Raw genomic sequence first — 15,419 nt, forward strand, 5'->3', positions numbered from 1 at the left:
GGATCAAGACAGAGATCTAGCATATTTCTTCTGTGCAGAGGCAAGAACCACCTCATATCTACAATGATAATGAAAAAGAAAAGCACTTCATTTAATTTCTTTTCATACTTGTACATCCCAACTCCTTAGAGGGCTTTTCTGCTTTCAACACGAAAAGAACCACATAATCCAAAGAAGGCTCCAGTCGAAAGGGTCTTCAGAGGTTACCTAATCCCAGTGCTTTACAGAGAGTATGTTGCTATCCAGACAACTGACTTGCGTAGGCCACACAGCTAATATGTGCTCAAACTTAAATTACTTCTAATTTCATAGGTTGGGTGATTTTAATTAAATTGTTGACAAAGTCACTTTCTCTAAATAAGTGCTTATTGATCCAGGAGATTAACTGAACTCCTGTGATTGGGGTTCTTATGGGATGTGCAGTCAAGTGGGCCTGATGCCAGTCAGCTGAAACACCCTGTGCAGACCATGTTCCACACTTAGCAAGTAGCCCCATCACCCAGGCAGATGACCGCTTACTTTATAACCAGGGTTTTCCTCTGTCTTCCAGTTCCTGCTCACAAAGAGCAACACATAAGACTACACCTGGGAAAATAGCATGACCCCTTTATTCTATAAAGCATGGGTGAGTAGGATCATCTTTCAGCAGGGAGGATGACATGTTATAAACTGAGTCACTGTTTTGGGCTGAATTGGGTTCCTTAAAATATATTGAAGTCCTTCCCCCTAGTACTTGTGAATGTGACCTTATCTGCAAATAGATGACTTAACTTAAGATGATCAAGTTAAGATGAGGTGATTAGGGTAGGCCCTAATCCAATCACTGGTGTCCTTACAAAAAAAGGGAAATTTGAATACAGACACCCTCAGAGACAGTGCATGTGAAGATTGGGCTGATACTTCCTTAAGCCAAGGAACGCTAAAAAAAAGCCCAGCAAACCACCAGCGGCTGGGTAAGAGGCCTGGACAGATCCTCCCTCACTGCCCTTAGGAACCAACCCTGCTGATAACCTTGATCTCTGACTTCCAGCCTCCAGAACCAGCAGACAATAAATTTCTGTTGTCTAACCAACCCAGTTTATGGTGCTTTGTTTGACAGTCCTAGCAAACTAATCCTGTTGCCACATCTGAAAAGGAGGGCTTGAGATGATGGATCTGACCAGTCCTTCCAGCTGGTTTAAGTGGAACCGTCCACAGTGCCATACAGGATTGGGATGCACAGGGGCTCTGAGCCCACTCCTGACTCTGAGAAACCTGACTGTGGTCATGGGAAGGAGGGGCCACATCTCTCAGGCAAGAAACCTATTCATTAAGCACCTATGATGTGTTAGGTGCCAGGACACAGCCATGAGCAGGAAGACATAGTCCCTGCCAAGGAGGACCCAGAGTTTCCCAGGAAGATCAGCTCTATACAAGTGACTGCAAGTGTGATGCGTGCTGTGGAACAGAGGCTGTCCTGGGGAAATCAGTCTATGGGCCAAGGGAGACTTTCATAAGCCAATGAGGTTTACACAGAGATGGGGAATGGAGGCGAGGATTTAGCACCCAACAGAGTAAGGAGGGGAGGGCACAGTGTGTGTGCTGCAGGCAGGGCCGGCGCAGAGCTCGCAGGATCTCCCCTTTCTCTAAGGAAAGGGGCTGTCTAGACAGGCAGAAGGGGGAGAATGTAGGGCTGGCAACAGAACGAGCAAGAGTGTCCTGTGGGATATGATGACAGTCAGTCACAGCTGACATGAGCCCTGCTGCCTGCCTAGGCCACCAGTGCTGAGGAGACAGTGATCACAGCTGCCACAGCAGCGCATGTTTCAAAAGAAACCTACACTTCCAGACTCACGGCATGAGTCACTTCCAAACTTCAAAGATATATTTCAGACTTCTCTTGGGCCTGATGGCTGTCTTTCTGTTTTATACTTAAAAATGGAGTCTAGCAGGCTGAAAAGATAAATTATAAATAAGCATGTATTATTTAATGTAAACCACAAAGCCAATTTTCCTTTCCAACACTTTTTGGTTGTTAGGCTTCTGTGAGAGTGTGTTCCATGTGTTTGTTTGAAAACAGCAAAGAATAGTTTGATTAAAAAAAAAAAAGTTTACGTAGGCTGGGTGCGGTGGCTCACACCTGTAATTCCAGCACTTTGGGAGGCCAAAGTGGGCAGATCACCTGAGGTCAGGAGTTTGAGACAGCCTGGCCAAGATGGTGAAACCCCATCTCTACTAAAAATATAAAAATTAGCCGGGCATGGTGGCGCATGCCTGTAATCCCAGCTACTTGGGAGGCTGAGGCGAGCGAATCACTAGAACCCAGAAGGTGGAGGCTGCAGTGAGCCGAGATCACACCACTGCACTCCAGCCTGGGAGACAGAGCGAGACTCCGTCTCAAAAAAAAAAAAAAAAAGTACATAAAAGCAAAGATTCACAGAATACTAAACACCCATTCAGTTGGTTTCTGAAGAATGGAGACAGCATCCTAACAGGATGAATATTGTGATGCTGTCTTTCCTTCTCCCTCCCTCATGACATCCCAGGAACACAGGCTTCCTTCTGGGCAGTTGGGTTTTCCACATCTTAGGGGAGGCTGCAACATCGGGCTGCAGCAGCTGCCACACAGGGTACAAGCGTGGGGACGTTCAAAGGAACACGCAGAGTGGACAGGTCCAGATTCAAGGGGACAGGGCTCGTGATGTAGCTTCCCGTGTCCCCACCCAACACCCATGACAAGGAAGGTGGAAGAGGAGCACACAGACTCCAGTGTGGGGCATGTGCTCTCTCCATACTCCCACTCGTCCTCCAGGTCTCAGGTGGAGACTGAGAGGGAACCTTTCCTACACCAGCCTGTCTGTGTCCACCTCCCTGTCTTACTGCTCCTGTGACTGGGCTTCTTTCTGACATCATGAGGTACATCGTCTGTGATGATGTAGCAATAGTTTACCAACTCTCTGTCCTGCTGGACTGTAATCTCCACAAGGTGGGGATAGTGTCCCTTTTGTTCACCACCATATTCCCCAGTCCTTAATACAGTGCCTGACAACCAATGGGCCCTCAATGAATCTGTGGTGACAGCTCCCTATATTCATTACTTGGTGTAAAAACTTCTGGGAAAAAGTTCCAAAAGAAGATGCCTATGAAGCACATGGTGGGCGGAGACAGTGAATGCTTTTTCATTTGGGTGGCAGACTCACATTAACCAACCTCAAAGACAATAATGTATAACATCAGAACGCCACTTTGTTCATCTTACAATGGGAATCACAGCTGAATACTCAAGCCAATATGGCCCATTCATTCTTTCCCTGTATATAGATCCACAAGGCAAGGCAAATTACAATCACAAGATTATACAGTGAATGAGGAACCAAAATCAAATGCAAAATAGCATCATGCTAATATAGCCATGTGTACTTTTATCTACAATTGAGAAAGCCTTTCCCTTGGGACCCCAAGAATCCAAACCAATTCACTGAGAAGGCCTCTTGGTCAGAGTGGGCAGACAGGTGGGCTGGCCTTTGTCTGTTGTCTGCCTTCCTAGGCCCTCCATGACTGCTCCCCACTTCTGACTGACACATAATCTTCCTATAATTACTTAATCATCCAACCAGGATGTGTTCTCCTGGGAACGTAACTTTGGGCATTTTTCTTCTGCTCTTTTTTGCATTATTAATAAGAACAGCTAATATTTACTGAGTATTTAGTATGTGCCAGGCACAGAGCAAAGCTCTTTACATGTATTTTTAAAAATCCTCACAGCAACCCCAGAACATAGGGATTTTTATTATTCTCATTTTAATGATGAGGAAACTGAGGCTTAGCAATGTTAAATAACTTATTGTTGGTTGGTCATACAAAAAAACAAGTGGTGGAACCATTTATAATGCCAATGATTTCCAAATTCATGAGGGAACTGGAGGCTTCTCCAGATTTTGTCCCCTGTAGTGACTATGTGGAGGAAACTGGAGAGATAAGATCCTCAGATTGTTCTCATTCATCACCAGAGCACTTCATTTTCACCTTACAATGTGCCTGGCACATACTATGGAACTTGAAAGCATTTGTCTCACACCATTCGTGTTCACACCCAACTTCCTTAGGATAAAAGAGCACAAGCGTCTTAATGTCCTTGCCCAGAGTAAGTTGGTGTCAGCTGAAGATGTACTTATGTCACCATTCTCTCTCCCAAGTCCCACACTTATCACACTAAAGGTACAGAAACATCCTACTCCATTTTTCAAGGAGGAAGATAAAATATCTTCAACAACGTACCTCCAAATATCTCAAGAACAAAATAACTCAAGAACACCACCACCAGTTCTGGCCAATTGATCCAATTCAATTCAACAAACATTATTTTGGGCAGTGTAGCAGGGATTGCTAGCTGTCTCTCAAAATGTATTCTTCCCTTCTTTTTAATAAAAGGATTCTGACTTTTTTCCCTAATCCATGCATATTTCCCAGTCTCTGTTGCAGCCACCTGTCACATGTCACTGTTCCAACCATTGAGCTGGAAACAGTAGTGTTATGTGGTATCTTCAGTAAGACTCATGAATAGAGAGGGATCCCCTTTTTCTCCCCTTTTCCTCCTTCCTGTCCTAGAATGGTTGAACAGCTGGAGCTCTAGCAGCCTTCATGGACCATGAGGTGACCGTGGGAATGGTAGCCAATCACAGCAGAATGGAAAAATAGAGTGTGGTTTTAGCACTGTAGGTCCACCATACCAGCCCTGGACTATATATTCACATTTCCTAATGAGAAAGAAATATATGTGTGTTTTTCATGCTGCTTTTGTTTGAAGCCAAAATTATCTGAGAGAAGCTTCTACTGCGTGCCAGGCATTAGGCTAGAGACAAATCTCCCTCTACCTCCCCTAACCACACACACACATAAACAAGAAAATAAATCATTTGGATGTATACACAAAGCCTGATATAATGAAGTAATCACAGATCACAGCAATCACAAGCATTTCTTCCATAAATTTTACAGAAATGCTTCAAAGGACCCCGGAATTCTGTTACACGGTCTCAAATCTATGCATTTACAGGACCCCGGAATTCTGTTACACGGTCTCAAATCTATGCATTTACAGGACCCCAGAATTCTGTTACACGGTCTCAAATCTATGCGTTTACAGGACCCCGGAATTCTGTTACGCGGTCTCAAATCTATGCGTTTACAGGACCCCGGAATTCTGTTACACGGCCTCAAATCTATGCATTTACAGGACCCCGGAATTCTGTTACACGGCCTCAAATCTATGCATTTACAGGACCCCGGAATTCTGTTACACTGTCTCAAATCTATGCATTTACAGGACCCCAGAATTCTGTTACACGGTCTCAAATCTGCATTTACAGGAGGTTTTCTACCACACAAAAGAAAGGTGATTCTTTTTTCCCTGAACCTACAAAGTGAGGTCCAGCTTCCCATTGCTTATTGCTTTTAAAGTCCATTACACTGAAAAAATAATGACCTCAAAACCAGTAGGAGTATTTTTTTCTTCTCCATCCCACCTGCTAAAAAATAAAGTTCTAGAAGCCTGCTTACCTATATTTTTACTTTACTTTTCCTCAGGAAGTCTCATAATAATAAGTAAAATTCCTGTGACTTTGATAAGCTTGGAATTATGCTTTGAAAATAAAGCCTTTTGTAGTTTACTGAAAGATATTAGGCTCTGAGACTGTAAAAAAGATGCCTAGATACTGATGCCCAGGTTAAACTGGCCCATTTACCAGAATATAATGAAAGCCCTTAGCTGATGGATAACAGTGCACATTCTGCGACTGAGATACCGACAAACATGTCAAATAGGCATTTGGGTGAAAAGAGACAAAATAGTTGCCTATATTGAAGAGTTTTTCTTTTAAAAGTTTTCTTTGGACAAGCAAAAGTCAAATTGCCCTTTGAACTACAGTGACTTGAGTATTGAAATCAGCTATAGGAACATCAGGGAACACCCAGGGTTCAGGGTGAGCCCAGAACCGCAGCCAGGACTTCCAAGTGAATTGATTGGCTCTATTTTCCAGACCCCACACCAGGCTCCCTGCCACCAGGGAGGTTCAGAGTTCGTGGCTCACCTCACCGCCTGCCTCAGCTGGCTCCACACAGCACACCTTGGGCCTGGGTATCATCCGACCTTTTAGTGATTTCTAACTTAGCACACTTTAAAGTATTTTTGTCTCTGGGTTACTAGTTGTTGGTTTGAGCCCTTTGTGAATAATCTGTAAGCATTAAATATCTTTTACCTTTCTTTCACTTCCAAATGACTGGGGTGGAGGCTCAGGGTCTGGTGGTAGCAGTGGTGCTGAGCTCAGCTGGGAGCCACTGTCCTTGGCCAGCCTCAGGTTACAAAACCACAGCTACTGCTGGAGAAAAAGAACTAACCCACTAAGACAACCCTCAGAGAGCAGCTGGAAGGAGAGAGCCACCAGGTAGAGATTCTAAAATCTGATGGCTTTGACCTGCCTGGCCCGTTCCTCTAGCCACTCCTTCCTGGGGGAGAAGGAAATGGGAGGGGCGGGGCTTTACCCTGCGAGGTCCTTCACTCTCCTCAGATGACACAGCCCCAAAAATGTGAGCTGCCCTTTGAATGATTTGGAAGAAGTCAACACAGAAGGCTTATCATTAAACTTTAACCCTCACCTACTTCTAGAATAGCTTGGGGTCAGCTCACTGCCTTCTGAAGCAGGCTTTTGAGTCTTCCCATCTCCCTCTCTTATCAGGACGACACTGATTAAGTTTGGGGTGGAGAGAAGTTGAAGATTATTCTTAAGAAAAAGGAAGATGTTAAGGGTTGAACTGTGCCCCAACCCCCAGCTTTGCCGCCACTTCCCCCAGCTCCACTCCAGATTCATATGTTGAAGTCCAACCCTCAGCTCCTCAGGATGTGACCGTATTTGAAAAAGAGTCCTTGCAGATGTGATTGGCTAAGACAGAGTCATCCTGGAGTGGGGTGGGCCCCGAATCCAGCTAGGCTGTGTCCTTATAAAAGAGGAAATTTGAACACAGACACAGGGAGAACACAAGTGTGAAGATGAAGGCAGAGACAGGAGTGATGCTCCCCCAAGCAAGGAACGTCAAAGATGGCCAGCAAACCTGCAGAGCTGGGGAGAGGACTGGACAGAGTCTCCCCCAGAGCCTCAGGAGGAGCCAACCCTGCCGACACCTTGATCTCAGCCATCCAGCCTCCAGACTGTGAGACAGTCATTTTCTGTTGTTCAAGCTGCACAGTCTGTGGTGCTTTGTTCCAGCATCCCTAAAAGTCTAATGTAGGAAGTAAATCTGATGACAGACCAGGCCAGTCAGAACCCAGATCCCCCTAAGCCCCGCTCTCCACCCCCAGGGAGTAACAGTGAGGGCCTTGCTTCTCACATACCCTAACCACATGTGGGCTATTGATGAACTTTGCGGATTTTCTCTCATCATGCCCCTCTATGGCAGGGTGAGGCAATCCTGGTGTCTGGGTGGATCTCTAACAGCAAATGGACCAGTATAAAGGGCTTTGGGCCAGCTAAGGTTTTTGGTTTTTGCAACCTCCGCCTCCCGGGTTCAAGTGATTCTCCTGCCTTCGCCTCCTGAGTACCTGGGATTACAGGCGCATGACACTACACCAGGCTAATTTTTTTGTGATTTTAGTAGAGGCGGAGTTTCGCCCTGTTGGCCAGGCTGGTCTCGAACTCCTGACCTCAGTTGATCTGCCCACCTTGGCCTCCCAAAGTGCTGGGATTACAGGCATGAGCCACCACACCTAGCCCCATCTAAGGTTTTGCTACTTTCTGTTCAGCTCCATGGCTGGCCCATCTGTCTTCCTGGACCTTGCACACTGAGCAGATCACAGGTAGCATACCTCTCTCCAGGACATCCCTAAAAGCACATGCCCCACAGAAACTCTCTGTCTCTGCTGCCTATAAATCCCATCCCACTGACACACTCCTGTCTGTTCACACCTTCTCTCTGAGAAGCTGGGGTTCTCAGCTTCTGTGCTGGGCATGGTGGCTCATGCCTATCATCCCAACACTTTGGGAGGCGGAGGCAGGAGAATCACTTGAGCCCAGCAGTTTGAGACCAGCCTAGGCTACATAGTAAGATATCATCTCTAGAAAAAATAAAAAATAAAAAATAAATTAGTCGGGCACAGTGGGGTGCACCTGTAATTCCTGCAGATGTGTGCCCACAGGTTATTGAAATCAACAACCTTGCCAACTCTGCTGGCTTCTTACCGAGCTCTTTCAATCCTCAAAGAGACTGGACTAGGAAATTCATGTCTCCCACCACAAGGAATCAATCAGGTGAGCTGGGCCTCTAAATCCAATAAAATTGGCTTTCTCAAAATGTATTGGTAACTAGGGAAAAACAGAATTCTCAGGTTCGGAGTGGAAACAGCTGCAATTTTTCTCTAACCCCAAAGCATGGCCTCTCTGCTTATTCAGTGTGTGTCACAGAGTCCACTGCTTCTATGAGCCTGTTTTTGTCATCTGTGAAACAGGACTGAAACAATCACCAAGACATCATGAAGGTGCCATGAGACAGTGGCAACAGCGAACACTTACTGAACACCTTTTATTGTCACAACAACCCTCCGAGCTCAGTACTTCCACTCTCTGTGTTTTATCCAGAGGAAACTTCGTTGTACAGAGCTTGGTCACTCGCCCACATTTGCACTGTGAAGTGCTGGATCTAGATTTCCAGCCCAAGCCCTGGCTCCAGAGTCCTCACCCACCCCTCTGCATGAAATGAGCTCAGTACCTGCACCCGGTAGGCACCCATAATTGGTGACATTCATTTCAGTGTCATCCTCAGACCCTGCAATGACCAAAGAGGGAAAGCCTTCTAGTAAAAAAGCTTACATTAAGAAAGCCCTCCAGAGGCTGAAGACCACCACTGTAATGGCATCTGTCCACTGTGCTGACCAGTCCCGACAATTCCGGGATCATGAATACCAGGACAGAGATGGAGGCTGCCAAGTGCCACCCAGAGGAGATCTGAGTTGGGCAACAACTCCGCAGCGGTCTTTCACACCAGCATAACTTGAAATAGCTCCTGGGATGAGTTTACTCACATTTCTAATGAAATAGCCAACATTTCTGCTGACACGGATTAGTCCTTTGTTGCTATTTCCATTTGCTAGACAAATGTATTGAGATTTAGGGCCAAGGTGTGAAGATTTTGGTTGTCAAAAACAAATAGTAGGCTGGGCATGGTGGCTCATGCCTATAATCCCAACACTTTGGGAGGCGGGGGCAGGAGAATCACTTGAGCCCAGCAGTTTGAGACCAGCCTAGGCTGCATAATAAGATCTCATCTCTACAAAAAATAAAAAATAAATCAGTCAGGCACAGTGGGGTGCACCTGTAATCCCAGCTACTCAGGAGGCTGAGGGAGGAGGATCACTTGAGCCGAGGAATTCAAGGCGGTAGTGAGCTATGATCTCACCACTGCATTCCAGCCTGGGAGGAACAAGACCCCATTGCAAACAAACAAACAAAAAAACCACACACACACACACACACACACACACACACAAATAGTAATAATAGCTGACACTTGTAAGCCATTCAAAATGTGCTGGCCTCTTAAATATCAAGCACCTCTGCAAGGGAGATATTTTATCTATATCACATATATGGACATGGGCACCCAGGGAGGTAACTGAGCAGAGAAGATGAGATGGTCCCTGACTCGCTGCCCTCCACTCACTGCCAGGCTTTCCTTCTGAGAGAGACTGGCTTTGAGGAGCCCATAACAGAGTGAGCGTGTCTCTGAGGAATTTCCTGTGTGGTCAAGGGAATAAGAAGCCCTAGGACCTCCTCCCTCTCAGCCTGTTCCCAATCTCAGATCTCCTTAGGAAGCCACCAGCAGCCAGAGTGGAGCCTGAGACCAGGAAGCGAAGCCCGAGGGCTGACTCTTCTGCTCTGGGATGTGGGGGGAAACAAATTATGTTTTCCTCTCTCTCTCTCTGAAGAGCTGATTTAGGCTTAAGGGACAGATAATAGGTTGTAAAGTTAAGAGTAAGAGTCTACAGTCATTACTGGGACATCTTTGAGTGTTGTAGGACTTGGGCCTACCAGGGGCCTCAGTGAAGGGTGACTCCATATGGCCTGCCTGGTTGACCAGCAACTTTATTATCCATTCAGGGTAAAGCCTGTAGAAATAGAAGGCATTCACCTGTCTCCGTGGTCTTTGCACAGAACTCCCTGGGGAATTTCAAAGACCTTTGGAAAACTGCTTTGCTCTTCTATGTGAAAGAAGATGCCATCTATCTATCCAGCACCTGCTAGAAAAATGTTTTTTTGATCAATTAATGTTGAAATCTTATGTGATAGTTATAAACTTATACTAATACTTCACCAACCCTAATATTACTTAAAATATTTCTTTTTTTTTTTTTTTTTTTTTGAGACGGAGTTTCGCTCTTGTCACCCAGGCTAGAGTGCCATGGCACCATCTCGGTTCACTGCAACCTCTGCCTCCCAGGTTCAATCCATTATCCTGCTTCAGCCTCCTGAGTAGGTGGGATTACAGGCACCTGCCACCACACACGGCTAATTTTTGTGTTTTTAGTAGCAACGGGGTTTCATCCTGTTGGCCAGGCTAGTCTCAAACTCCTGACCTTAGGCGATCCACCCACCTCAGCTTCCCAAAGTGCTGGGATTACAGGCATAAGCCACTGCACCCTGCCTACTTAAAATATTTCTTTTAACTTATTCTACAGACTGGTTTATATACCAAATGTTATCACAGCCTCAGGCATGCATTCTCTGAAATGTTAAGTAGCTCCAGATGTGAATCACGCAATTTAATAAAAGCAATCATTGATCAGTCTTTACTTTTTTAATGAAAAATGTTGCTCCCATATTCATATTCACTAGTTTCACATGTGAACATAGCTATGACATGAAATTTTAAATTCTGAGTTTCTATCATTTGAGTAATAGCAAAGGTTATTTTAAAGGTTGATTCACTTTAAATTACTTAATTTTAACTGTCGGGATCTCATCTTTCTCTAGACAAGTTTGGGGACCATCTATTCATTTGACAGTCAATTTCATATACCTTTTGTAGCTAAGGTACTTTGTTGTGATAAGTGACATTTATGTTAATGTCCCTGAAATACTATAAAAAATTGAAATACCTTCTCAAGGAAAAACAAAATTATTTTCATTTCTGTTTTGCTATATTTCCATTGAGTATTGCTATTGTATGCATGATATCACAGTATTAATTCATATATTATCAGGATATATAATTAATTGAAATACAATTTTCACCAATCATGTATAGAAAGCAGTCTACTACCCATAGAATGTTCCAGCAATAATGCTTGTTATTGGTCTTTTTTCTGTTAAATAATGATTCAAATTCTTCTTTAAGTGAGTCAACCTAGAATAAAATAATCCAACAGCAAAAGTTTGCACACTCTGCCAGTTAATCATCTGAAAAGCCAAAACTCACTTTTTTACAAGCTGACCATCTGTGATGTTCACTTTCTCTATGACTTGGCCAGTTAAGTCATGCCTGCCAAACTTCTCTAGTATTTCCTTGTACTGAAGGAATCCTTCAGCCATGGTAATGCCCGGGTCTTGATTGTGTATACAAGTTTCTAAGGGTGCTATTTTTGCTCTGTTATGTTGCTATTAAATGGTTCTAAGATACTAAGTAAATATAAACAGAAACTGAACACCTATTGCTGTGGGGTCAATGACAAGTAATTTAAACAATCACTTTGTTTACTTGGAATCTGAGTTTAAAATCTAAAACAAGTAAAGTCTGGCCAAAAAGAAGGAAAATGATTTCGTGGTATATTCTTGCGAAAGTATTATGCCATTAATTTTGAATTTACCAAATGAAGTAAGGAGGTTTACTAGGGATTTAGTTAAGAAGCTCTAGTAGTAGAAGGTTTGATGGACTTGCTTTTTCAGTGTATAGGGTCAGACTGACAGATCCCCTTCTGAGGAATCAATGTCCCAGAGTGGCTCATCCAGTGACCCCCCCCAACATATCCCCCACTTCCACCCATTTACACTGTGTGGCCTTTCCCCATTGGCTGTGATCTCCCTAGTATCCAGATCCTGCATCACACCCCCTGAGCCTGCAAAGTGGCACCTGTCTCCAATGCCGAGGGGAGCAAGAGAGCAAGTCCCCTGCCTGCACCCCCAACATGGAGGCTCCAGTCCAGGCCCCACTTAAAGCCATTGGATGCTATTGACATAGAGATGGCCCTAAATGTGCTGCAGGCCATGTGGGTCTCCCTGCTTGGATGACATTGGCCTGTCAGACCTAGAGCAAATAAGATCTGTTTCTACGTTGAGTGCTCACAATGTGCTAAGCACTGTATGTGGTGGCCTTACACAGCCACAGCGTTATTCCCAACCTACAGATATAGAAACAGAAACTTAGGTGAGAGAAGCTGCACGGGTTCACCCCGTGCAGCAGTTGTTCTGAACCACTGCGCAATGCTGCCTCCCTCGCAGAAACCTTAGGGACCTGTGACCTGCTTCTCACTTATAAACCATGACGTCATGTTGGAGAGTGTGGAAGAGCAGACTCAGCGCTGAGTGAGTTACCAGGGGGCTTCTCACCTGCACCGTCGGCACCTACACTAAGACTTAGGGCCTGCCTCCACATCCACATCCATACATGAGAAGGGAGGACTCGGCAGTCCCCGATGCTCCTTCCAGCTCCAGCTTTCTAGCAGCGGGCATGTGAATGCCTGCACCGCAGTCAGAACAGCCCGTACCTTAACTGAAATGAAAACAAACTTCCACCTAACCTGCTGAGAAAAAAGTGATAGCTGACATTCAGAGTGTGTTCACTTAGAATATCTCACCCAACTTCCCCATCCCCAAAAATCCTGGGGGGTGGAGGTCCCAACCCTCACATCAAGAGGAACTCTGAGGTGCTTGGCTGCAGTCACGCCCCTAGGAGGAGCTGGGTTCAAACGCAGACCCACCCCAGCCTCCACAGCCCAAGCTCCTGCCATGATGCCCTGAAGCGTCTCTTCTTGAGCTACATTCTGCCAGCTGCAAATATGTTTGAGGCTTAACAGTTACTAATTCAACATGAAAAACTGTAGTCTCAACAATATGAAAAATTAATATCATCCGAGTTAGAAACCACAGAGTCATATTAAACTTCTCCTTCTCCCAGTTGGGGACTGAGTCTCTAAATATGTCGCCACTCCATCTCATCTTCTCCACACTCTTTTTACATTCTTTGCTGTGGCCTTTCTCAGTCTCTAATAGTCACCCTTTATCAGACTGTCTCCATAGCCTCCTAACTGGTCTCCATGCCTCCAGCCAGTCCTGCCCTAATGTGACCCACTCTCCTCTGGAAAGCCTAAGAGGGATCATACTATTCTTCTGTTTACCCCTCCAGGGGTTTCCCCAGGCCTTAAAGATCAAATCACAAGTCCTATACATAGCCCACGTGTACAGGCCATAAGGACATTTGTCCAAACTCCTTCTTAAAGCTACAATACCTTACACATACCTGCAAAAATGCCTCACAGGAAAAATGGTTCACTCACCTTCCCCACAGCAACCAAGACACAAAGTTATTTAGCTCTGGCCTTCCCTGCTTGCTTTACCATCTTTGGCATATTTTCCATACCATTAAGCAATCTTCCACATTTAAATAAAAGTTAAAGATCTCCTCCCTTTTAAAAAGCCTAATTATAAAAACTTAAATTTTCGTTATCACGCCCCGTAAAAAAGGCAAGGAGAAAAGAAAACACATATATTTTACTTGTAATTTCCAAAACGTTTGTAGAAACTCCTCAGTTGCTTCCAGAATATCTTAATGAAGACAGCTGGAGCTTGGAAGAGTCGGAGTGAAGAGGCTGATGTCTGGTGAGCCTGTTGCTCAGATGCTGCCTATGAGTGAACCCTCCTCTATTTGTGCTGGACCAAGGGAATGGCAATGTTTGCCATGTCACCTGGATTATTAGTAGCGACTGCAAACACTTCACAGAACTCCCAAACCACACACTGGCAAAGAACAGAACTAGCCTGGGGTCATAAGTATTGCTATGCCTCTCATTCTGTGAAGACCTGCGCACAAGTTAAATAGCAAACAAAATAACCTACTTTGTTCTTGTTCTTATCATTCGATTTTTTGTAGCATATAACGAGGCATGGAAACATAGGAGCTTTTTACCTTATTTTGAAGTTCACCAGTTTCAATATTTGTCTGGAGAAGTATGTGTTTGTTCAGTTTGACATGATGAAGTGGAGGTCACATCCCCATAACGAGCAGATTGGTTCAGTTCAACAAACGTTTGCTCAGTGCCTGCTCTCTTTAGAATATGAACCTGAAACAAAGAAACAGAACAAAAAATGACTTCCAAGAATTCACAAGCCATTTATCTTTTGTACAGTGACAACCATCAGTAAGCATGTATTCTTTCTACTTTTTATTCATTGTTTCAACAACCACATAAACCCTTATTTAGGCCAAGCGCAGCTGGGCACTGGGCACTGCACAGTGCAGGCAGCCCAGGGAGACGGGCCTGGGAGGGTGATACATGTATCAAATCACTCAATGTCCTCATGGCCTTAATTTTGGTCACCAGGACCCCGGGTAAAGGTCTCAAATTAAAAAAAAAAAAAAAAAACAGTTTTATTGAGGCATAATGGATATATAGTAAGTCCTCACTTAATGTTGTTGATAATTTCTTGGAAACTGCAACTTTAAGCAAAGCAACGTATAACAAAACCAATTTTCCCATAAGTTGATTGATACAAACAAGAGTTAAGTTCCTACAGCATATTTTTAGTCACAAAAACATCACCAAACTTCTAAATAAAGACTACAACACTCCTAATATTAGCCATTGAAATAAATGTGAAATATACACTTGAGAAAGATTAATAAAAACAAGTAAAATATTTATCCAATTTTTGATAAATCAGCAAGTCACAATGGTCGTAATGGTGGTGGGTTAAATCAAGGAATAAGTGTTTGCAAAGCGTAAATTGTCAGGAGCACTTCCTCCCACCTCAGCCGATTGAAAACCATCACAAATATAACAGGCTCCCAAAACACTTCATTGCTTATTGTCATGCATTTGTATGATTGTCGCAGATTTTACAATTTTTTTTTTACAATCAACTTGTATTCATTCATTCATTTTCCAATCTGTAACTTTTATTCATTCATTCATTTTCCAACCCGTAACTTTCATTCATTCATTCATTCATTTTCCAACCCGCTTGTTCCAGTTCAGGGTTGCAGGTGGCTGAGCATATCCAGCAGCTCAGGGCACAAGGTAGGACCCACCCTTGCACAGGATACCATCCCATGGCAGGGCACACTCACACACACCCACACTCTTGCACTGGGACCATGTAGACATGCCAGTTCACCTAATGTGCACAGCTTTGAGTTGTGAGAGGAAACCGGAGGACCCAGAGAAAACCCCCACAGATATG

General features: G+C 44.4%; 1 protein-coding gene across 1 annotated transcript in view; it reads right to left on the minus strand.

The window, feature by feature from the left end:
* RP1 (RP1 axonemal microtubule associated) overlaps positions 1 to 14,163 on the minus strand; it is a 71,934-nt gene extending 57,771 nt beyond the window's left edge. Inside the window, exon 1 of the mRNA XM_055286392.2 lies at positions 14,146 to 14,163. The gene's annotated coding sequence lies outside the window, so the exon portion shown is untranslated. The remainder of the gene's footprint in view (positions 1 to 14,145) is intronic.
* Positions 14,164 to 15,419: the final 1,256 nt, after the last annotated feature.

This window comes from Symphalangus syndactylus, chromosome 7 (assembly GCF_028878055.3).
Source record: "Symphalangus syndactylus isolate Jambi chromosome 7, NHGRI_mSymSyn1-v2.1_pri, whole genome shotgun sequence".
NCBI classification, from domain to species: Eukaryota; Metazoa; Chordata; class Mammalia; order Primates; family Hylobatidae; genus Symphalangus; species Symphalangus syndactylus.